The following is a 26,285-nucleotide window of genomic DNA, read 5'->3' as shown; positions in this document are numbered from 1 at the left end:
GGGCCGACATGTGACATGTAATGCGATTTAGAGATGACCGCTGGAGTAGAACTCTTACCGAGTAGATTCCATGGGATGTCAAAAGACCGCATGGCTTCCCACCTACGAGATGGTCAGACTTCGTCAAAACCTTGAACAAATGGTTTGAGGCTTTTCGTGTTCCTGGAGTGAGCAGATATCATTGGGCTACACTAGTATGCAATAGGGACGAATGGAGACGTTACTGGTGCCCACTCAAGCAAATCAAAGATAAATGGGATGACAAGTAATACAAGTGATACCATTCTTTGGACAGGATCCTAGAAAATGGAGTGAATATTTTAAATATGTTTGTTATTATAAATAGTATAGACAGAAGCATAATGCATCAATTTAATCCAATACAGTCCCTCTGTAAAACAGAAGACAGTTTCACCTACATTGTTAAGAAATATAAAAGCTAATTTGTTCTTTCAATGCCAATACTGCTCTAGCATATTCTGAAAGGAATTTTGATGGTGGCTCATTGCTAAACATCATTACTGTACTTTAAATCAGTCATTTGTGGAGGCATTATTCAACATTCTAGGGGTTATTGTGCTCCAGAAAAATAAAAGAGTGTCTTTCAAAAGGAGATCAACATATTTAATGTTAAACATCTGAGAGACAGGATTTAGTCTTTTTTTCATCATTGCAATTTAATTGGACTATTATTAGCACAAAAGATTACCCATGCAAGACTGATTAGAAACAAAATTAATATCATATAAATGTGATTGTAACCTCTTCATTCTGTTGAGGTCAGTTACAGATAAAATATAGTGTTCATGATAATTTTCCTGACAATGAAGCAGTTTAAATTCATCACTGTGTGTGGGGGGGGAGAGGGGGATGTTTGTCTTGGGCCACATGCGGTGGTACTGAGGCAACAAAGGGCTAATCCTGTCTGAGTGCTCTGAGTCTACTAGCTATACCTTCGTAGACCCTGAAGTGGAGTTCTGAGGTGGTTTCAGGGCCCCTGCACTCACAGCAAGTCCAGCCTGTGTTGAGCTTGGTGCTCTAACTCTCCGGCATCCCAGCTCTAATTTTAGTTATCATTACAACCTTTGATTTCAGAACTTGTGTGCCTCATGATAAAGAATCTTTGTTCTTTCAATACTGCTCATCACCATATAATAGTGCTAAATAAACAAAAGAAAAATGGATGCGATCTGAGTGTATGAATGATTTATAAAGCAGAGAAATTTGAAGCTGTCAATTCACATTAAAACAGAACCCCTCAAGTAAAAATTTGTGCAAAATGACCTACACAAGTTTATGCATAATCCACACACACAACAGACACACACATACACACATACACACACTCACACTCACGTCAATGTCAGTAAGGTAATACACAATTATCTGTTGTTGAATCTGGTATTGCAGTTGTTTTAACAGCTGGCTAGTAAAGGAAAAGCAAGTATTAATAAATAGGACCTGATGCCTAATGTGACATTTTACAATGTCAATGCTGTATATGCTCTGGGGACTTTAATTTTCCACTGCATAAAAAATTAAAATCAGTTTTTAAAAATAAACTTTCATTTGTAGTCATTTATAAAATTCATATAGTCAAACAATACAGCGAAGAGGCAATAATGTCAGCTCATATTTTTACAACATGCTCTGGTAAGTGCTGAAAAGAAAAGGTTTAAAATGCAAAGATGTTAAAATCAATGCCATGCCATATAACCAAGCAAGTCTTTTATTTAAACATAGATCTCTAACAAGGGAAAATATTTTTAAAAGTGGTCACAAAGGTCACAGTAAGGAGGGGTGGTGGGAAGACAAATTGTAAGGACTCTGTGTAATTTTATGGAACACGCCAAAATATTCACATAAGAGCTTGTTTCTTCAGCTTCCTTCTCCTTCAGTGAAGGCAGGGGTTAATCATTGTCATCAGAATTCCCTGATATTTGTCACCTGTGTACTGATCCCAGGAGCCTCTTTGGTAAATGCAAGATGGTAAACTTGTGTAGGGCAAGAAATGCAATTTGGAAAATACCATGCTATTTATATTTTGGTTGTCAAAAATCGTTAATTAGTATCACAGGACTTGATTGTAGATACCCTTATCTTTCTTTAAATTAAGGTTTTATTTTTAGAATGTAAACATAAGAATATGTTGCTTCAAAAATCAATAAAATGATAAAAATATCCTTCTTTGAGCTGCTATAGAAATCTCAAAGAGAAAGACAAAAGAAACAGCAGTTCTGGGAAGAATTTTTAAAATTTAAATAATAAATATGAACACTTCTTTGAAAGATGTTTATGCTACATAATCCAAGCAACAAAATCATCCTACCCATTAGGATTAACTCCTGCATTACTGTATTCAGAGTCATGATTCATATTTTAGAATTTTATTATTTTTGTGCTTTTTCTAGCCATGCCTGGGGCTACTCTGAGCACTGCGTTTGGGAGTTCTCTCAAGGGTGTGCAGGAAACCATATGTAGTTATAGGGATTGAACTGGGGTCACCAATGTGCAGAGCATATCCCTCAGCCCACGGGGCTACATCTCCAACCCCATGATTTGTATTCACATGTCTTTTTGCTATTCTTTTGAATGTTAGTGTTTAGGGGTTGAAGAATGGTACACGGGTAAGGCACTTGCCTCTCGAGCTATGGAAAAGTTATAGAAACTGAAAATACACAGTCGTATCCCCGGCACCATGATGACTACAGAGGCAAATGAATAACTTTTAGTAAGGCATAATGATCTGGTTATGATGCTTTTAGGAACATTAATCTGATAGCAGAGATTTAATTTTCACGAAGCCCAGGAGAATACTTCTACAGCAGTGATGTATTTAAAACAAAAATTAATGTAAATGAATGGAAAACTGAGGCACAGATATTTGAGAGGAAAATTCAGAAGCCCAGACTAATGGAATATAGAAGAATAGGAAAGAGAGTAAATTCCTGAACCCCTAATAAGGACTTAAGAAACCATCAGCTGTGTAACACAGAGGGCAAGAAAATGGCAGTAAATTCTTTGGCTACATGTGAATTTTTTTAAAAAATGTATCTATACTAGTACTCTAAACTAAAAGTGTAGGTCAAAAACCCAATATGCGGTCTTGGCTGAAGCTATAGGCGGACGTAAATGAAGAGGTCTGAATTGTGAATAAAAGCCATCAAAAGAAAAATGAGAAGGTCATGAAACATTTTTGCAGCAGTAGAAAAAATCAATTGGGAAAGGTGAGGATCTTAAATGTAAACTGATGTTCCGAGATGTTTTTCTGATGAGGGAGTAAAAGGATAGGTGAAAGCAGAAATAAATGGCTTATAAGAGAGGGCATGGCCAATGAACTCTCTGAAATTAAAATTTTATATTTTATATCTCAGATGATTCATAAATTTTGTTTTTAAGTGAAAATATATCCATTTTATTGCTGACTGTCTAATGCATCAATTATTCATTTTAATTTTGGCACTTTTATGCTATACAGCACAGTGCTCAACAATTTATGACTATAATTTTTTTTCTTTTTCTCCCAAATAAAATGATTTTTTTTTCCTGTTTGAAAAGGTTTACTAAGATCATATGTAAATATTAAAAATATATTTTTGGACTTTCTCTTTTTTTGTTGTTTAGTTTTTCTTTGGGGCCATACCCACTGGTTAATTCTAAGTTTCTGTGTCAGGGATCATTTCTGACAGATCTCAAGGTACTATATGTGGTACTGGGTAACACATCCTGATCAACCTCATGCAAGACAAGTGCTTATTTTTCCAGCTCCAGAATCTCCGTTTCTCTCTATATTTTTTTTTCTCACTATGCCCTCATATCTGTATACATGTTTGACTATATAACCACTCCTTAGACATCAGGTTTGCAGCCATGAGTTCATGAGATGACTTAGATAGATCACTTTTCTCATATAACTGGACATTAATCAAATCCATTTAGAAAAAGCACCCCACAGGACCAGATGGTTCAATGAACTGAGCCACATGCTTTGACTGCAGAAAGCTCCAGATTCAATTCCTGCCACGCAGGGCTTCCTGAGCACTGCCAGGAATGAGCTCTAAGCACTGCGCAAAATGTAGCTGCTAACCATTTTGGGTACAGCCAAAAACAAGCCAAAACCAAACAAAAGAGAAAGCTCTCTATGTGGGCGTCAGTTAACTCTGTGTGAAGAAGAAATTATTACTGTAGAGGCAACCCTTAATTAGGATATTCCTTGTCACAAAGCCATGTTGTTGACTAATCAAAAGAAGAGGTAAACATATATTATTCACAAGAATGTCACGACAACTTTGTAAAAAGTAATAAACCTAATCAAGCAAATATATGTTTATATTCAATCAATAGGACACTTCAGGTATGAACCAGACTTTTACTTTTGAAGGGACAGAGCAATCTAATATTTCATTTCAGATGTCTCCCAGACACAATGTAAAATCTGTTATGACTTTGCAATCACCATAATTAAAGTATCTTAAATGAATTAGACTATAAAAGTCAATTAAACAGGAGAAAGTATCATCTTCCCACTGTCAAGATAGTGGGCTATTGCTCTCTGAAATTCTTTTATGTGGCTAACCCTGCGTGAGCTCTTACACTGCACACAGTCTCCAAGGTCAGCAGACGTGTTCCTGGAGCACAGAGCTAGGAGTAAGCTATGGATATTGCTGGATTGGGCTCAAAACCAAAGGAAAAAAGAAAACCTGGGTAATACAAATTTGCAAGATTCACTTTCACACAACCAACTTTAAATACTGGATTGAAAGTCCATACAGTAACATGATATCCCTTTCTAAAAAATGGAGTTTCCAGCACTGCAACGGAAACAAACAGCCTGAGGCTAAACTACGCAGAGACTCTGAAATAGGTATTGCCCTACCGATTTCTCTACCAACAGCCTACAGGAACATGAAAAAAAATTTCATCAATTTTTATTGGATATTCAGAATAAGACAATAAAAAAAACAATAATGAGCTATATTCCTTCACATATGTGAGAATGGCTAATGTCAAAGACACTAGAAATCACAAGTGTTGGTGAAGATGTGGATGAAAGGGAATATTTCTGCACCATTGGTGGGAATATACTTGGTAACACCACCATAGAAAACAATTTTGAAATCCTTCAAAGTGTAAAAAAAAAATAGAAATGTCATATGATCCAACAAAAGACATATACAGTCCTATACTCAGTGTAATATCATTTACTAGCTACAGAAACGACTGTGCCCACTAATGGATGAATGAATAAAGATGTGATGTTTACATATAAAAACATATGTATATATAATATATATAAAATGTATCCATATATGTACACATATTAAAACAGTGAGCAACTAAATCTGCAAGAAAATGAAGGAGTATCATTTAGGGCAATGTGTAATGGACTTAGAGAGTATTATGTGAGGTAAAATAAGTGAGAAGAAGATAAGTACTATTTGATTTCCCTTCCATGAAATATTCTTTTTTTTTTCTTTTTGGGTCACACCCGGCGAAGCTCAGGGGTTATTCCTGACTTTACAGTCAGGAATCACTCCTGGCGGTGCTCAGGGATGCTGGGAATCAAACCTGGGTTAGCCGCATGCAAGGCAAATGCCCTACCCGCTGTGCTATTGCTCCAGCCCCCATGAAATAAAAAGGGACAATAATAAAACACGAATCCCATTATAGGGTCGGGAAGGTATAATCCATCACGTGCATATTGTGGAGATAAATCATCATGGATTGCCCAGGTCAAGTGCTAAAACTGTCCAGGCTCAGACACTGGCTGAGCTGTCGGGGAGAGAGCATGGTTTCTGGATGTCACAGTGATCTCAAGGCCACACAGTTCCTGGCTGTTGGCCAGCTGCACCCATAAATTAGGATCCCAGGTGAAGGGAGAATGCAATGGGGACTCCTCCATCTGCTCCAGAATAGGGACTATGTGGGTAACATTGAAATAATTTTAGATATTGTTTGGCTGGAGTCATATTGTTTGGCTGGAGCGATAGCACAGCAGGTAGGGCATTTGCCTTGCACACAGATGACCCAGGTTTGATTCCCCCATCCCTCTTGGAGAGCCCCACAAGCTACCGAGAGTATCTCGCCCGCATGGCAGAGCTTGGCAAGCTCCCCATGGCATATTCAATATGCCAATAACAGTAACAGCAAGTCTCACCTGGAGACATTACTGGTGTCCGCTCGAGCAAATCGATGAACAATGGGATGACAATGACAGGACAGTGATTGCTTAGCAAAGTCAAGAGGAAGTGGAAGGATCCATTGGCAAGTCTACCTTGTAGTTTCCTAAACCTTAGTTTTGGAGGAAGGTGTACATTTGACTGTGCTGAGGGCTTACTCTTGGCTCTGTGCTCAGGAATCACTCCTGGATCATGTGGGGAGCCTGGGATTGAAACCTTGTCAGCCTCATGCAAGACAAACATCCTACCTGCTGTGCTAATGCTCAGGGCCTGGCCGCTACTTTCCTAAACTTCTAGTTCGTGCCTATATTACAAGTATCAAAGGTAAGTCGAGTCTCCTACAGGGAGGGCAGAAATTGGACAGAAATTGTACAGAAAAAGGACAGAAATTGACACTACAAATCAGAGCCACGTAGTTGTCAAGTGAAAGAGTCTGCCTGTACCATTCGCCCCCTATCTATAATCTGGTAATTGGTCGGATTATCTGAATTAGCTTCTAGGCTTTATCCTCAGCAAAATAAACTTCTGGTATATGTATGGTGGAAGGGAGTTTTGCAAGTTGGAACATGGACCCCATCAAAAAAGGGTTCCTCCCCCCTCCCTGGGAGCATGAGGTGGGGGAGCTCTCTCCCTTCCTTGATGTTTACATTTCAAAAATAAAAAAAGCGCACAAGATGTTTTTCTTTTAAAGACCTAGCTCCCAGGTACGTAAAAAAGACATTCCTGCTCATAAAGCTGAAAAACTAAAGCAGCGCCAGTCCTTCAAAGGGATACAGTTAAAGAGCTGTGAAGGAACCCCAAGTTTTCTAAAGGTGAAGGAGAAAGAGGAGAAGGAAAACTATTTTCCACAGAATCAAGCCAATTATTTTGTATTTGTATTTGTCCTTGGCATGGTGGCATCCCTGCAATGTGTGTGGAAACCTACCACGTATAACAGGGTTTTGCTTCCACACGGCTCCAAGGCCTGACTGCAAACACGTCAGGGGTGCAGGGGGTGGTGACAGAGCAGCCCTGCTCAGAGACATCTGTGTGGCTCTAGCTGAGCACAGCGCGTGGTGTCTCATATTCCTCCTCACACGCTGCATTCACAGCAAACTGAACAGGCCTGGGCGTCGTCTCTGGCCAGGAGACCAAAGGTGGTTGCCCAGAAGAGAGAAGGGCTGTTCTCTTCTGTATTTGACTCAGGACCCTACTACAGGTTTCTTGAAAGAATCGGATTGATATAAACCTGTCATTGAATTCAAAGATCTGATAATAATGGGCAACAATGGCCTCATCCCTGGAGTCTAAATCGACTTAGAACTCTACACCAGGAACGTTTTCCATAGGGGAGAGTTAGTACAGGGATGAAGTCACTTGTCTTGCATCTCACTGACCTGGGTAGAATCTCCAGCAAAACATATGGCCTCCTAAGCACTGCCAAGCTTCTCTCCTGAGTACAGAAGCCAAAAAACAAAGAACACCTGAAAACAAAATTTAAAAATAAATTGTATACATATCTTTTCAACGGGATGCCTTTGATTTTTATCGTTCTACCAGTTCAAACTCAGGTCAGTCATAGGCAAGGCTTACATTATATCACTCATTTCCATCAGAGTCCTGAGGGGCTTTTATTCAAGTAAATATACTAATTTCAGTGGAATTATTTAGAGGTATTTGTATATATATGTTTAAAGAGTTAATGGCATAGTGTTATCTACAGAATTGTAATGCCAGCAAAGGGACCTTTCCTCAGACACTGCTCAAGATATATTACATTTTTATATTTTGTCATTCAAATATTTTGTAATGAGATATTCTTGGATATTTTCATCACAGAAAGGATGAGGAACATAATAGAGATTAAACCTAAAATAATATGCTATATGTGACTACTACATTGCATACAACATACACATAGACACACACACACACAAACATGCACAAAACCATTTGGGAAATTGATTCCTAGTACTCAAAAACAGTGCTTTCGTATAACAAAAAAAGTCACATAATCAAAGAATAAAGTTTTGATGCTAGTGATATGTCATTCACCATTATCATTTTGGGAAAGCAGTCAAAATTCATTTTAACAGAATAATATATGAAGAAGTTTTGCTAAAGAAAATACAGTTGTGGAACTGGAGCAATGATAAAGCAGGATGGACCCAATTTTGTTCTGCAGCACCTCATATATGGTTACCAAAGCCCACCAGGAGTGAACCCTGAGTTCTGTCAGGAGTTAACCCAATACACCACTGGCTATAGCCAAAAGAAATAAAGAAAAGAAAGAAAATATACATGTAACAGTTTAAACAGATTATAAATGTGTGATAGTGTAAACTCATGGGAAATACAATTAAAAGCATAGTAAAATTAACCGTTTCCCAGGATACAGAAGAACTGGAAATCTTAATACTGTTACCTATTAATCAATCACAGCTTGGATTTCCTAAACCATTTTCTGCCTGGGCCAGAGAGATAGCTCAGTGGTCTGAGCACAGGCTTCACATGCAGGGAGTCCCAGTTTCAATCCTTGGCACCATCCAGTCTCCCAATCATTGTCAGAGCCACCCCCAAGCACCAATCCTGGAGTAGATCCAAGTGTTGCTTACTGTGATCCCCAAACAAAAACAAACAAAAATGATCTCTATGAGCAAGTTATTCAGTAGAAGATAAACAAAACATGCAAGAAGAATTGCATTGAAATCTCTGTACCAGTGCCAGTTTTATTTGCAACAGTGAAAATCTGGAAGCAAGTACCCATAAGCAAATGAATAAGTGAATAGTGACATATCCACAAACCCTGTTTCTCAGCAATATAAACTACTTACATGTGAAACATTGATGAATCACAAGATAAATATTCTCTATGAGGAAACCCAGGATGACTAAAGATTAAACACTCTCTCTTCAATTATAAAACTATAAAAAATGTAAACTTTGTACTAAAGAAAACTAAATCAATTGCAGACTGAAGTAGCAAAGTGATTATGAAGGATAAGGGATAAATATTGGATGAACAGCTTCATTATTATGGGTTTATATGAATGTCAAAAGCTACTAAGTTGCACAATTTAACCGTGTTTTGGCACATAATTTATGCCTCTTAAAAGTCATAAGTACCCAATACAAAATAAAATACAAATCAAAGGGCAATATTACAGTGAGCAGAGTCATTAGCTTTACATGCAGCCAACCCAAGTTCAATCCCCGGAACCCTACATCTGATCCCCAATCCCTGTCAGGTGTGATCCCTGAGTGCGGAGCCAGGAGTAAGCCCTGAGCACTGAAGTTGTGTCCTGCCCTCAACCCCAAATGTATCACTGATGAGAGTTTCAAGAATTTTTCTTAGGACCGAGGCAAGGCAAACAAAGAGTATAGGAATGGTTCCTGAAAGAAGACCCTCGGAAGATTCCTTCATGGCTTCAAAAGATTTGCCAAGTATAGGGAGGTTATAAAAATCAACAAGGCTGGGGCTGGAGCGATAGCATAGCGGGTAGGGCGTTTGCCTTGCACGTGGCCAACCCGGGTTCAATTCCCAGCATCCCATATGGTCCCCCAGCACCGCTAGGAGTAATTCCTGAGTGCAGAGCCAGGAGTAACCCCTATGCACTGCTGGGTGTGACCCAAAAAGAAAAAATAAAATAAAGAGGTGAAGCTCATGTTTTTTTTTTTTAAAAAAAATCAACAAGGCTTTGGTTGTGATGTCAAGAAACTTAAACTTGGGCACAGATGAGGATAACGCTGTGGAGCACCTACAAAGGGTTCCTAGGACACAACCGAGTTCTTGGTACTCAGAAACCCAAGGCTGTAAGAGAAGGAATAAAACAAACCCAAGAAAAGCCAGTTATGGGTACAGCAGGCACTTTGGCAGACCCCAATGAGCTCCTTCAAGAGTCTGAAAGGGAGAGGCCAGAGGGACAGTAAATCAGTTAGGGAACTTCCTTTGCATGTGAATGACCTGAGGTTGATCCCTGGCACCCCATGTAGTACCCTGAACCAAACCAGCAGGGACACCTGAGCACAAAGGCAGGAGTAAACCCTGAGCAGGGCAGCCTTTGTAGATAAAGAAGGTGGAATAGTCAATTCCTGCAGCAGGAGATTAGCTTAGTTAACTGTGAGTGAGGCCCATTTAGCACACGGGGTATTTTCCACACTTATTTACAGTGGTTACAAGTAATGGTACCATGTTTTTACTGGTAATCATCAGAGTTCATTCAAGTAAATTCAAAGAATTGTCTTTATTAAAAGGATCAAGAATCAGGCAGCATCCCGTTTTGTAAGCACAAAGGCTCTGTAAGGGTTTGCACAAAATAGAAGTTTTTGGAGCAAGAGAGAGAGGGAGGGGGACAAGGGTCTAGCAAAAGAAAGGAAAGATTATTTCTGGCAAAGCCACCTTCTGTCAGGGGACCAGGTGGTAATATGCAGATTACTAGTACACTCCAGACTGATGATGATGATTTCACTTCTGGGAGAAGCTGAAACAGTGATTAGCTTCAGTTTCAGACCTAGTGGGAGGCCTGGGAGCAGAAACTGCTCTCCTTTGGCCTTGTTTTATTGTTTTATTTGTTTTACTGGTTACCTTTTTTTTTTTTTTTATATTGCTCCAGTCCTGGAAGTTGTTTTCTAAGCTTTCATTGGCTGCTGACGCTGCCTGTCTGCAACTGAGCACCTCTTGTGATGTCGTTTCTATCTACCTGTAGGCCTGGAAGGTCTGCCCCTCCCCGACCCCCAAGAGAAAAGTCCTAACCAAAAGCTTGGGGGTGACATGGGAGCTTGCTCCTGGCTTTGTGCTCAGGGATCATGCCTAGTGGAGCCCCGGAACCATGGGCAGAGACTGCCCAGAGTGCAGGCCAGGCCTAGTGCCCTGTCCGCTCTCTCCGGCCTCGTTGGTTTGTTTGTAATAAGAGTACAAAGCCTGACACGGGCTTATGCCCTGGCCTGAGGGTGTCTTCAGGGTCCCTGGGCTCAACGCAGGAGGACTAGCATCTAGAATCCCAGGAATACCCCCCGGGGGGAACACAGGGGAGGAGCTGGAGATCCACATGGAACTGAAACACCTTCCACTTCCCGGGTGCCTTCCAGAAGTGATTCTGCACACCCGGAACCCTGGTGTCAGAGCCAGCAGACCTTGGAGAAATGGGGGTTCAGGGGGCTCAGTTTTCCAGCCCCCTTGCCAACCCACAGAGCCTAGTGACCTCAGCGTTCATAGAGTGGCCTCTTACCCACATCTTTGAACAGAGTCCACTTCCTAGTGCCTCGATGCCCTCTCCAACCCACTCCAACCTGCCACTCAGCCAAGTTCTGAAGCCCTGAGAGAGAGAGAGAGAGAGAGAGAGAGAGAGAGAGAGAGAGAGAGAGAAAGAGAGAGAGAGAGAGAGAGAGAGAGAGAGAGAGAGAGAGAGAGAGAGAGAGAGAGATTGAGAGAGAGGTGCCTTTGTTGCCAGCTCTTCAGGGATTGTAGTTCTCGCAAGAAGGTTGCCTCTTGCGGACTTCACGTCTCTCTCCCAGCAAGCCAAGACCAGCCCTCCGGGCCATTCCCACTTCCAAATCCTCATAGGTGCTGATCCTTCCTATGCGTTCACACGGGTCAGAAACACGGGGCTGGCGAGAGGAAGCGCCTTGCATCAGGTGTCAGTGTAGCGTCAGAGATGCAGGAAGCGAAGGAGAACAGGCTGGTGAGGGCCCCTGATGGTGGTTGCATCCCCTCCCCCCCCAACCCCGTCATTTCATCCAGCTCTCATCCTTGCAGTTCCCCAGAGGAACAGCCACAGACGTCAGCGTGGCCTTCTTCAGAGGGAGCCCAGCTAGCCCACCCCTGCGCTGGGGCCAATAAAATTTTTTCTTTTTTCTTTCTTTTTTTTGCCTTTTGGGTCACACCTGGCGATGCACAGGGGTCACTTCTGGCTCTACACTCAGGAATCACTCCTGGCGGTGCTCAGGGGACCATATGGGATGCTGAGAATGGAACCGGGTGGGAGGCGTGCAAGGCAAACGCCCTACCCGCTGTGCTATTGCTCCAGTCCTGGAAGGTGTTTTCTAAGCTTCCATTGGCTGCTGACGCTGCCTGTCTGCAACTGAGCACCTCGTGTGATGTCCTTTCTATCGACTCATAGGCCTGGAAGGTCTGCCCCTCCCCGACCCCCTAGAGAAAAGTCCTAACCACAGGCTTTCCGAAAGGTCTGTTAAAGCCTTTGGCAACGCTGCCCCTCCTCTTCCCCCTCGCAAAGGAAGAAGGCTAAAACAGGCTCCACTGAGACTTGGGAGTGTGGAGGGTGTGACAATCTGGGAGACCTTGTCCCCTCCCTCACCTTCCAGTGCCTCTGACTGAGCCAAAGCAGAAACTTAGGAATGGTTTTGTATGAATGAAGCCACCCCCCACCCCCATCTCTGAGGCAGACTGGCAGTGACACCTGAGCACAGAGGCAGGAGTAAACCTTGAGCGGGGCAGCCTTTGTAGGATAAAGGTAGGGTAGTCAATTCCTACAGCAGGAGATTAGCTTAGTTAACTGTGAGTGAGACCCATTTAGGACACGGGGTATTTTCCACACTTATTTACAGTGGTTGCAAGTAATGGTAATATGTTTTTACTGTTAGAAATGAGTCCGAAAGAGAGAGACAGACATAGAGGGGGAGGGGAGAAAGCAGATGGAATAGAGAAGGAATCACTAAGAAAATGATGGCTGGAGAAACCAGTTGAGATGGAGATGCGTGCCAAAAGTAGATAATGGACCAAACATGATGACCTCTCAGTGTCTGTGTTGCAAGACATAATGCCCCAAAGTAGAGATTATGGGGAATATTGTCTGCCATAGAGGCAAGGGGAGGGTAGGGAAGGGGGGTATACCGGGGATATTGGTGGTGGGGAATGTGCCCTGGTGGAGGGGTGGGCGTTTGATCATTGTGAGATTGTAACCCAAACATGAAAGCTTGTAACTATCTCACAGTGATTCAATAAAAATTAAAAAATTTAAAGAAATCTTTTTACTGTTAATCATCAAATTTCATTCAAGTAAATGTAGAGAATTATCTTAATTAAAAGAATCAAGAGTCAGGCAGTCAAGAGTCACCGTTTAGTAAGCACAAAGGCTCTGTAAGGGCTGGCACAGGCCAGAGAATATCGCACAGTAGAACCCATGCCAATCTCTAGCCTCCCATGTCTCCACCACCCTATGAAACTATCCATCCCCAACAACGTTCCTCTGTCATGTTCTTGCACTTGAGGTGTATGGCGATTGTGTGTTCCCTTCATTGTTCATGCTCACTGACCTCCCTCATGAATATGTATGAGCTGAAAGCTACTAGAATATGTATAAGCTGCTACATCAATTTCTCTCTGCTGGGCACAAAACCAGACCCCCAACATCCTCGCTTTGTAGCTCTTCTCTAGCCCAAGCTGTCCTTCTCAATTTAAGTTCTTTCACTGCCAGCAAACCCCCCTCTTTTCGATTCCGCTGTTCCTGTGCATTTTTCTAAGATAACAGGTTGTCTAAGTGTTCAACGGTAGAAAACAGGTCTTGCTTCTTCTAAAAGGTCTGTGCTTAAAATTCTGGCGAATATTAGTCAATACAACTAATCAACCACATATTTAGGGGACTTTATTGCAGCTCAGTGGGTTCCCAGGGACTTGAAATTATTTCAGAATTCTCGAAAAGGTCATAAATCTTCACATACACACACACATATATATATACTCATTCATACGCAAAGTACATCCATGAGTAGCTGGACCCCTGTGGTTTTATAATAATAGAGTGAGTATGAATAGAACCTTAAAATACCCAACTGCTTTACCCATTCTTCAGAGAAAGATATTTTTCCTGGAAAAATAAATATTCTATATGCTGAACAATTTATATAACTTTGTTTAATGTCAGCATTTCTTAATTGCGGGCATACGACCCTCTGTGCATCATACACTGCTCCCCACTAGATATTCCAAGCAGACTATAGCACAAGACTAGGGGTCCAACTGGTAGGATCACAGGTTGGAAGGGCTTTATGGTCTGGAAAAAAAGTTGAGAACCACTGTGCTGTACAGTATTGTCTTAAGATAAAGTAATTCTTCATGTTTTCATCATTGAACTCATATCATGTACAGGAAAGTAAGCCTGTGCATTCAAATTACCCAAGCAAACCGTGAATAAAATAAGACTCTTGAAGATTTTTGTGAGAAGGCAAGACTTATTTATTTTGCCAAATATCCCATTTTTTTGTGCTGTATGCACTTGTTAACTTCACGACGTTTTAATTAATGGTGGGGGATCAGGACAAACGTGTGAGTCAGTTAAAGGACAAGGTTCAGGGCATGCTCAGAAGTAAACAGAGCTAGGACCATGAGATGCCCACCACAAATAAGCAGGCAACAAGAAATTCAGGAAAGTGTATGTTCCGAAACAGAAATCATGACTTAGGTCCACAATCTAAGCTGCTGCCCAGAATCAGGCCACACAAGAATATTAAATGGTCATGGCCCAGGGGCTGGAGTGATGGCACAGCAGGTAGGACATTTGCCTTATATGCAGCCAACCCGGGTTTGATTCCCAGCATCCCATAGGGTCCCCCGAGCACTGCCAGGAGTAATTCCTGAGTGCAGAGCAGGAAGTAACCCCTGAGCATTGCTGGGTGTGACCTGTCACTGTCATCCTGTTGTTCAGTGACAATAAGTCTCTCAACGAGAGACATTACTGGTGCCCGCTAGAACAAATCGGGTCACAGATGAGCTTGCACTGAGCTTAGGTCTCTCACGGAGAAACTGGTGGGTTAATTTATATGACCATCTGTCTGTCTCTGATTGGTGAGCAAAGGACTTCAGATAAAAGGCTACGTGTGTGTGTGTGTGTGTGTGTGTGTGTGTGTGTGTGTGTGTTGGGTGAGGGTTTCTGCTGTTACAACCAACTGGTAATCTCTCTCTCGTTTTTTGCCCCCATCACTAGGTGTCTGGATAGCAGGGTTGGAGTTTAACCTAGAAGTCTCAATGCAACAGCTAGAAGAGAAGTAGGGGCTATTTGGAAATAATTATACTATAAGAGAGAAGTAGGGAGAATGAGGCAGTAAGAGAGGAGATAGAGAAGAGATACAGGAAAAAAAAATGAAACGGGGGCTAGCTGACGCAGTGTTCTACCAAAAGATGAATAGTTCCTTTGCTTATTTGAGAGAATCTCATATATGCAAATTGTACCTATTTGCAGTTAAGAAATGTGTAAGGAAGTAACCAAGCAATATTTGGAAACTATAATGATTTGTACTGTTTGGTGTGCTGAAATAAAAAAAAAAATTCAGCAAAGGCACATGTGAAGGAGAAGAGAAACTCTTGGTTCTTCAAAGCTGGTAAATTATCAAGTTCTCATCAAACTGAATGACAAGAGGAAAATAAACCAAAAAGAAATTTTATAACATGCACACTTCCCTTACGTGGTACTGTCATGGGGTAAAGCGTAGAACAACTAACTGAATAGAAAAGGAAAACTTCATTGGTGCATAGGGTCTTCGAGATCTGCTTGGAGTGATCCCTGAGCACAGAGTCATGAGTAAGCCCTGGGTACCGCCAGGTGTGGCCCCAAAACAAAGCAAACTTAAGTTGAAAAGAATGCGCAGCAGTACAGGCTGGCTGTCGAATAATTTTCAAAGAGAGGAAATTGGGAAGTGATTTTATTTCCAACAGAGCTGGGGGATGACCAAACAGTTTACACTTATTCTAGTAGTTTTTCAGGAAATTCATACATTTTTCAGAAGGGAGAACAGCAAGCATGCTGAGCTGAGGAACAAAAAATGAAGATACATCACAGGACTGAAGCGCTAGTACAACAGCAGGTAGGGGGTTTGCCTTGCATGCAGCCGACCCAGGTTCGATTCCTCTGTCCCTCTCAGAGAGCCCAGCAAGCTACCGAGAGTATCCTGCCCGCATGGCAGAGCCTGGCAAGCTACCAGGATCTGCCATGGTATTCAATATGCCAAAACCAGTAACAACAAGTCTCAAAATGGAGACGCTACTGGTACCTGCTGGAGCAAACCAATGAACAATGGGATGACAGTGCTACAGTGCTTTATTATGGGTACAGAAAATGGGAGAGAAATATCACTTTTTTTAGTAGAAAAATAAAGGGAAGATAAGTGGAGGTTGAGAAGGTCTCCACGGCAGTTTCCACTGGTCAGTTCTGTCTGGTCCAGCATCCTGCGGTTCTTACCATTTCTAAGGTTTGGTTTTGGTCTACTCAATGTCAAGAGAATATAATGAGGTGACTTTTTTTTTTTTTTGCTTTTTGGGTCACACCTAGCGATGCACAGGAGTTACTTTTGGCTTTGCACTCAGGACTTACCCGTGGCAGTGCTCAGGGGACCATATGGGATGCTGAGAATCGAACCCAGGTCGGCCGCATGCAAGGCAAACGCCCTACCCACTGTGCTATCACTCCATCTCAATGAGGTGACTTCTATGAGGAAGAAGCTCTTTTCTTACCCAAAATACAGACCTCAGGGTGATGCAGATGAGGCAGAAGCAAGGTGTGTGTGTGTGTGTGTGTGTGTGTGTGTGTGTGTGTGTGTGTATTGGGAGAATCTGTGTTCATTTGTGATTCCTGGGTTCTTCAATATTTTCAAGAATGAAAATATTGAGCAACACACATGCTCAGACTCAGAGTTGGAAAGCAGAACAGTGTATTGGAAAGTAGAAGAGAAGAAAAGGACTCCAGTAGTGGGGGAGGAAATTAATATAGGACTCGGTTAAAAGTAAGCTTTGTGTCGGCCTTTTTAAAGGCCTTTACATTTCTTCTGGATTGACAAGTATTAGAGAAAATGCCAGGAATCTCGAGGGTCGTCAGGCTGGTCCGAGTTTTCTGGCCATCAGACTCAGGGATTGTCCATTATCTTGGTGTTTCTGTGAGCCTATGCTCTGGGCAGAAATTTTATGATGGACAACTATTGACTCCATCAGAAAAGCCCAGGAATTTACAGAGTGCCAAAAATGAAGAATGGGCTAGAATGCTCACACTGGGTGACAAGGGTAAACTGAGGCCTCCTTCTTCAAGGCTAGTCAATTTTTCTAGCCCAAGAGTGTCTTCGAAATTTTAGTGGGGAAAGAGAAGGAGCCAAGTTGGGGAGAAAGTACTGTCATCTAGCTCACCGGCTTCGCATGCAGAAGGCCTGGTTTCAGCCCCTGAGTTCTGAGCCGTGAATAGATACTGAGTACCAAAGGATATGACCTCGGCCTCTGCCCACCCACACCTCCACAGCATCCCCAAAAAGAGAAGAGTAAGACTGAGTATAAGACTGAGTGACATCAAAATTGACTAATCACCCTCTAAATAACTCTAGCTAAAGAAAGAATGTTGGGGATGACTAAGGGCAAAGTCAGCAATAAGAGACTACCACCCCCACCAGGGGCATGGTTAAAAAAAAAGGGTGTGATTGTTATGCAGATGGAAAGTTGAAGAATTATTAAAGAGATCTGCCCTGTGTGAGTCAAAGAGATTGAGATCTTGCTGGTACAATGAAGGAGAGACCTTTCAGAAGAGATCAGCCTTTAAACACAGAAATCATTCTTCCAGGCAGGAAATCCCACTGCATCTTCAGAGCCCTTAAGTGAAATAACCTTTATTTCTACTTATTTTGGGAGCCACAGGGCTTAGTTCCCCCCCTCCCGTATGTTCTTTGCATCTTATTATGATGCATCTTCCAACCTTTGGAGCCCTTTGCCATTTTTTGCAATGTACAGAATGACCAGCTTGATTGAGGAGGCTTACTGACCTCTTCTCGGAAATCCCAGAATGACTTTCATCAGATTGAGGACAAGGAGGTTGCTTCAAATCTGCTTAGCAAGAAAAGTTGTGTGGCTGCACTGCTCCTTCTATTCCCAGGGTCAGATGTTATCCTGCACGGCGCTCTGTCTTGGTTATGAAGGCCTGAGGCAGGAGAAGGACCGGCCGTGACAGTCTGTTCTATTTTGTACTCTGAGTGCAAGAGGCAGGGTGTTCTGCATATGGTCCTTTTAAAGATTTAATGATTAGGCTCAGTCTGGGGAAAGATGGATTGATTTTAGCATATTGGTGAACCCTTGCTTCGGGCGAGGAATAAAATCCTTACTTCTCAAGTCTGACATTATTACTTTTCATTTGTTTTTATTGATTAGCTGTCAGTGATAAGATCTTGCCTCTCAAAATGAGACAGGTGCTCTTAGCCATTTTTCCTTTTTTAAAAGCTTTAGCAGAGGCGACTTATAGAAAATAGAAATAAAGGTGATAGAAATGAAAACAAATGCACAGGCCATATTGGAAATAGTAGCTATAAGATCTTGAAATATTAGAATTTTACTGCCTTGGCAAGATTAATTTGAGAGAAAAAACGTAATCTAATTTTCACTAGTAACCTCCACATTTTCATCAAATAATATATATATATACACATATATATTATATGCATAGAGAGCAGGATCTATCCTTTAATGTGAGAGAGGACAGGCTAGCTGTGAAACAAAGTGTATTTATTGGGGAACAGAAGAGAAGTGCAGTTTGGGGAGTAAGGTTCAGGTTAGACACGCAAACAGTATCCTGAGAGGAAAAGAGATTTGCGGAAGGAGAGTCTCACAGAGTGGGAAAATGGGATGAAGCAACTGCGGTGACAATGGCCAAGCATTGGGATGGAGACAGGAAAGAGAAAAATGACACTATTTAGGTTACACACATGCATATGTGCATGTTCACACACACACGTGCATGTGCATGTGCACACACATACACACACACACATACACATTTCTTCTCCGTAGTATCAGAATATAACCTAGAAAAGCTCACTTATTCATGCACACAAGGCAAACTACCACTGAGTAACATCCCTACCCACATAAATATAAATGCATATATATACATATATATACACATTATATATAATGCATGCATGCAATACATATGCATATATATGTATGTGTGTGCATATATATGTGTATATATGTATGTATATATGTGTGTGTGTGTGTTTGTGTGTGTGTGTTGACTTTCTTAGGGGAAAGAGAACCGGGACATATTTGACAATTTCTAAGCAGATCTTTTTAATTAAAGTTGGTTTTTAAGTTGAAGGTTTTCAACACTATTACCAATCAAGTTTCATGCATACAATGTTCCAACATCACATCCTCTACCAGAGTGTCCACTTCTGTCTATCAATATCCCAGGGGTCTCTTCCCACTCACTTATATGACCCCCCCATCCCCACCCCAGCTTCGCTAAGCACAGTGTATTTAGATAAATTTTTGCCAGCCTTTCTATTGGCAAAAATATAACAAAAGTAAAATAGTAGCAGGGAAGGGGAAAGGGAGACTCTCCTTCATATAAATCACTCTACAACCAAACACAAAATATATATAGCAAAACAAACAATATATTTATTTGACTGATGCAGTTTTAAAGTTTATAAACAAGGGCCAAAAATAATAGTGCAGTGTCTTAGAGCACTTGTCTTACAACCCTGCAAGCATATGGTTATGAGTTCAAACCCCCGGTGCCCGTTATGTGCTGAGTACAATTCTGTTTTTTAAACCTGACATTCCCCACACCACTCATATCACTTGTCATCCCGTTGATCTTCGATTTGCTCGAGCGGGCACCAGTAACATCTCCATCCGTCCCTGTCATGTGCTAGTGCTAGTGTAGTCCAGTGGTATCTGCTCACTCAAACTGTTCATTCAGGGTTTTGACAAAGAAGTCTGACCATCTCGTAGGTGAGCAGCCACACGGTCTTTTGACATTCTGTGGAATCCAGTTGGTAACAGCTCTAGTCCAGCGGTTGTCTCTAAATCGAATTACGTGTCCAGCCCATCTGAATTTTGACGCCTTAGCAAACAAGACAGTGTTACTGATTATTGATCGTCAATGGAGGTCGGAACTCTGGATTCCTTCTCTCACTTGAGTGAAATGTGATACTCCAAGCATAGCTCTTTCAATTCCTCTTTGGGATACCGAATAATGTTCTAGTCTTGTTTTCGTAGGGCCCAGGTCTCTGAGGCACATGTTAGTGCAGGAAGAACGGTGGAGTCAAAAGATGACTTTTGACATCTTTCAAACCATCTTCTGGAGCCGGAGGTTCTTCATCCTCTTAGCCACTTCTTTGACGCTCTTGAAGGCATTCCACGCCCCTCTCTTCCTCTGGCTCCAAGTCATTCCTCATGTTGAGTTCTCGACCCAGGCTCACATAGCTGCTGCATTTGGAGATGTTCATTCCATTGAGAGTGAATGGAACATCAGGGAATAGTTTGTTTTTCATGAACATTGTTTTGGTGAGATTCAGCTGCAGTCCAACCTTTCCACACACGTGGTCAAAGTCAGCCAGCATTTGTGCCACTTGGCTAATGTTTGGTGTTATTTGGTGCATTTGTGGGTCTCTCCTGGCAGGCCTTGGAGGACCATATATGATGCCAATAATCAAACCCCAGTAGACCATGTGCAAGGCAGGTAAGTGTCCTATCCATTGTACTACCTCTCTGGTCCCACAGTTATATTTCTTGATCTTTAATAAAAAGCAGCCTTATATATTACCAATAAAATGGGTTCCTTGAAACCAACCGAAAAGGCAATTCGGAAGAGGCAGTTTTATGGGGCACCACATATTGTCACCATGTGTCTAAAGACAGTATCCTCTGACAGAGCCTTTGGGTAGTACAGGTGCTGCCTCCTGGCCGTGGAGCAAGGAAGGGAAGCAGCATCGTGAGATGCATCTTGAGACGCTCCCTGTGTATTGTATGTTGGATCCTGCAGTTGGCGGACTGTGGGGTGTGGAAATTCTCTTCTAACCTCCCAACCTTATTCAATAGGACTTCTGTATACTAATTTTCACATATTCATGACATTTGACCAATAAATAACTGGTCTTATTAATGTCTTCCTTAATGCCTTCCCTTTGGAACTCCATTAAAAGAAACCCAAGAGACAGATAAGATGAAGAATATGGGAATGAGAACAAAGAGACATAGTCGGAAGGTGAGTCACTGGAAGTTGGCAATAAGTGGAAGGGACAATTAGCCAATATTTCTGAGGATTTTATTCTTTATATCTATGCCCTCTCTTAAAGAGCCCTTTCTGGAATCTGAAAACTAATTGTCAAAAGACTGCGAACATGATGATAACTTGACATTGCCAGGATTGGAAAATTGGAATTCTGTTTCTGAGGGAGAAAGGAAACATGGTAAATAAGGATAGAAGGAATCGTAAAATTAAACCTGAAAAATATCACTAATAGGCTGTTATAATATTTAGGAGAAATAATTTTAAAACGAGAGAGTTAACTCTGGACCTACAGTAAAAATAGTTATTGATTTGAAGAAAAGGACCCAAACAAATCTGACACGACTTTGTCATACTGAGAAAAGTCTGATTTTAGCCAAGAATATGTGTCAAGCAAACTCCATTTTATCATATATTTGAATGAGAAAACACATGTATTTGAGATGGATTTTTTTGTTAGATTTTTGTTTGGATTTCATGTATTTGAACAAATATGGATGCTGCAAACTTTTTAAGTTCCATGTTCCCATTTCAAGATCAAGTTGCTAAGCAGAAAGCAAGCCAAATAGGTCTGGGGGACTGTTCCAACTGCATTTGTTTATCCATAAATCCTTAAGACTGGCGAGGGCAAGAACTGCACAGATAAGGGGTGAGGATTTTTTTCTTACTGGTAATGGAGTATATTGTTTCATTCATTTTATAAATATGAATGTATGCAAATAACTGATTGCATTTTTTTATAGTAAGGACATAAAGAATAATGATTTGCTTGGCATAACTATTGTGCTAAAGTGCTTGCTTGCACTGAACCAGGATCACCCATTAAGTAAAGGTCAAGCAAAGACTTTCTAATGCTTTTGTCTGCGTAACTTTTAATTTTTTTGTGGCTGCAGTTTGCAGAACCTTGCATATGCTAGGTTAGTGCTTGTTTATTGCATTGGTACTCGCTCTCCTGTTTACTGCTGTCAGGACACTCATTTCAACTTAGAATAATGCATCAGCATTTGACATATGTAAACATTAGAGGCAGAAAACGGAACCTTCACCGGGGCAGAAGAAGGAATAAATGAGAGTAATGGGATGGAATTAAGAGAATTGCAAATATCAAGAGACATGACTAAAGTAATTTTCTTAACTTTAACAAAGAACTTACAAAAGAAACAAGGGCAAAAATATCTTGAATCATTTGCACAAGACTAGAGAGAAGCATTTGGAAAAATAATAAGTCAAGTTCTACTTTGAATGTGAAATTAAATGGCTGAACTTTAATGTCTATTACTTTTATCAGAAGTCCTATTTCTTTATCACCTAGAAAAAGATCAGTAACTGAGTTTGCAAGTCAATGGCTGAAATAAAGGTAGCATCCATAATGCTACTGTACCTTAAGAATGAATAAAAAATGGTTTATTCATTATTATGTTTTCCCCTAACCTAAAAAAAATTTGGTTTGATTTGTTGCTTCGGTTCAATTCAGGGATGAAGAATTTGCACCGTTTCTTTTCATCTAAGTGATTTGCAATTGAAGGAATTTGAAAATCTAGGTCAGCCTTTCTCAAAAGGCGCCTGTTAAAATTACAGAATTCTGTTCTTCACTGCAAACCCATTGAACCAATATTTCTGAAGATGATTTTTGTATACACTGTCCTATACCCCTGGGAAGTCCAGGCCTTCTAAAATGTGAAAAGCACTAAGATACACCTAATATAAACTTTACCCTAAAGGCTTCAAGAAAGAAGAAAAGTTGAGAATGAAGGAAAAAGAAAAATAAAGTATGAAGGATAGTCACATCGGTGTAGTAGATCATGTTGTACACACACACACATGTTATAAAATTATACTGTTCTGTTTTATTTTATTTAGTATCATTATTTTTGGTTTTGGAGATCACACCTCGAAGTGCTTCGTGGCGCTCATGGCTCTGTGCTCAGGGATCAATCATGGCAGCTTTTGGGTGGGGTCATATTTGATGCAGTTGGTGCTGCAGTAGATATAGCAGGACTCTGGTCATTCGTGATTCTCAGGTTCTTCACTACTTTCAAGAACGAAATTATTGAATAATAAAGATGCTCAGACTCAGAGTTTAGAAAGTAGACACGTTTATTAGAAAGTAGAAGAGAAAGGAAAAGGAACTCCCTTATAGGAGTAAGTTAACCATGGATCATTTTGTGTGTGTGTGTTTTTTTTTCCCACAGGAAAACTGGGTCTTTGTGTTACAAAGAATGCAGGAAATTAAAGACGGTCGGTCTGGCTTGAGCCTTTCTGGTCATTTGCCTTGGGCATTGTCTTGGGAGCCTAAACTCAGAGGCAGAATTCCAGCAATTGTGGCAGGGAGTTAAGAGTGGAGGATGGTGAACATATAAGTGCATATGTCACTTCGACTATACTTTTTGGCTTTTCTGGGATATATTCCCAGCAGTGGTATTGCCGGGTCAAATGGGAGCTCAACCTCTAGTTTTTTGAGAATCGTCCATACTGTTTTCCAAAAGGGCTGAACTAGCCAGAATCTGGAAAAAACCCGAGTGCCCTAGAACAGATGACTGGTTGAAGAAACTCTGGTACATCTATACAATGGAATACTATGCAGCTGTTAGAAAAAATGAGGTCATGATGTTTGCATATAAGTGGATCAACATGGAAAGTATCATGCTAAGTGAAATGAGTCAGAAAGAGAGAGACAGACATAGAAAGATTGCACTCATCTGTGGAATATAGAATAATAGACTATAAGACTAACACCCAAGAATAGTAGAAATAAGTACCAGGAGATTGTTTCCATGGCTTGGAGGCTGGTCTCTCATTCTGGGTAACTCAGGGAAGGGACCACCAAGTAAAATGTGGTTGGACAAACGCCCACGGATAGCTAAAACAATTCTTGGGAAAAAGATGATGGGAGGCATCACCCTCCCCAACCTCAAACTCTACTACAAAGCAGTAACAATTAAAACAGCATGGTACTGGAACAAAGGCAGAGCCGTAGACCAATGGAACAGGGTGGAATATCCCTACACACAACCCCAAATGTATGATCATCTAATCTTTGATAAGGGAGCAAGAGATGTGAAGTGGAACAAGGAAAGTCTCTTCAACAAATGGTGCTGGAACAACTGGACAACCACATGCAAAAAAATGGGCTTAGACCTTGACCTGACACCATGCACAAAAGTCAGATCAAAATGGATTAAAGACCTCAACATTCGACCACAAACCATAAGGTACATTGAAGACAAGGTCGGCAAAACCCTCCACGATATTGAAGATAAAGGTATCTTCAAAGGTGACACAGAACTAAGCAATCTAGTAAAAACAGAGATCAACAAATGGGACTACATTCAACTAAAAAGCTTCTGCACCGCAAAAGATACAGTGACCAGAATCCAAAGACTATCCACAGAATGGGAAAGGATATTTACACAATACCCATCAGATAAGGGGTTGATATCAATGGTATATAAAGCATTGGTTGAACTCTACAAGAAGAAAACATCCAACCCCATCAAAAAATGGGGCAAAGAAATGAACAGAAAATTTACCAAGGAAGAAATACGAATGGCCAAAAGGCACATGAAAAAGTGCTCTACATCACTAATCATCAGAGAGATGCAGATCAAAACAACCACGAGATACCACCTCACACCACAGAGACTAGCACACATCCAAAAGAACAAAAGCAACCGCTGTTGGAGAGGATGTGGGGAGAAAGGGACCCTTCTACACTGCTGGTGGGAATGCCGACTGGTTCAGCCCTTCTGGAAAACAATATGGACGACTCTCAAAAAATTAGAGGTTGAGCTCCCATTTGACCCAGCAATACCACTGCTGGGAATATATCCCAGAGAGGCAAAAAAGTATAATCGAAACAACATCTGCACATGTATGTTCATCGCAGCACTATTTACAATAGCCAGAATCTGGAAAAAACCCAAATGCCCTAGAACGGATGACTGGCTGAGGAAACTTTGGTACATCTATACAATGGAATACTATGCAGCTGTCAGAAAAAAGGAGGTCTCGAATTTTGTATTTAAGTGGATGGGCATGAAAAGTTTCATGCTGAGTGAAATGAGTCAGAAAGAGAGAGACAGACATAGAAAGATTGCACTCATCTAGGGTATATAGAATAACAGAGTGGGAGACTAACACCCAAGAATTGTAGAAATAAGTACTAGGAGGTTGACTCCATGGCTTGGAGGCTGGCCTCACATTCTGGGGAAAGGGCAACTCAGAGAAGGGATCACCAACTATAATGTAGTCGAAGGCCATATGGGGGAAGGGAGTTGCGGGCTGAATGAGGGCTAGAGACTGAGCACAGTGGCCACTCAACACTTTATTGCAAACCACAACAGCTAATTAGAGAGAGAGAACAGAAGGGAATGCCCTGCCACAGTGGCAGGGTGGGGTGGGGGAGATGGGATCGGGGAGGGTGGGAGGGATGCTGGGTTTACTGGTGGTGGAGAATGGGCACTGGTGAAGGGATGGGTTCCCGAACTTTGTATGAGGGAAGCATAAGCACAAAAGTGTATAAATCTGTAAATGTGCCCTCAGGGTGATTCACGAATTAAAAATAAATAAAAAAAATAAATAAATAAATAAAATGTGGTTGGAGGTCATGTGGGGGAAGGGTGAGGCGGGCGGAATACAGACTAGAGACTGAACACAATGGCCACTCAACACCTTTATTGAAAACCACAACACCTAATCAGAGAGAGAGAACAAAAGGGAATTCCTGCCATAGTGGCAGGGTGGGGTGGGGGGAGACGGGACTGGGGAGGGGGGGAGGGATGTTGGGTTTACAGGTGGTGGAGAATGGGCACTGGTGAAGGGATGGGTTATCGAACTTTGTATGGGGGAAGCATGAGCACAAAGATGTATGGATCTGTAACTGTACCCTCACGATGACTCTCTAATTAAAAATAAACTAATAAAAAAAAAAGAGTGGAGGATGGAACAGTCAAACATGGGACTGCTTAGAGCAGCGGGCGAGGGCAAGGCAAGTTTTCTCTTTCAGGCACAGACAAGACACAAGTCCACCATGTTGCCAGTAAAACATTTTCGATTCATTCCTAGGTGATTGCGTTCACCACAGTGGAATCAAACCACCCTTCAGGGTTGTAATAGGAGAAAGCATCGCTTA

Source organism: Sorex araneus, chromosome 6, assembly GCF_027595985.1.
Source record: "Sorex araneus isolate mSorAra2 chromosome 6, mSorAra2.pri, whole genome shotgun sequence".
Taxonomy (NCBI): Eukaryota; Metazoa; Chordata; class Mammalia; order Eulipotyphla; family Soricidae; genus Sorex; species Sorex araneus.
This window is presented reverse-complemented; position numbering follows the sequence as displayed.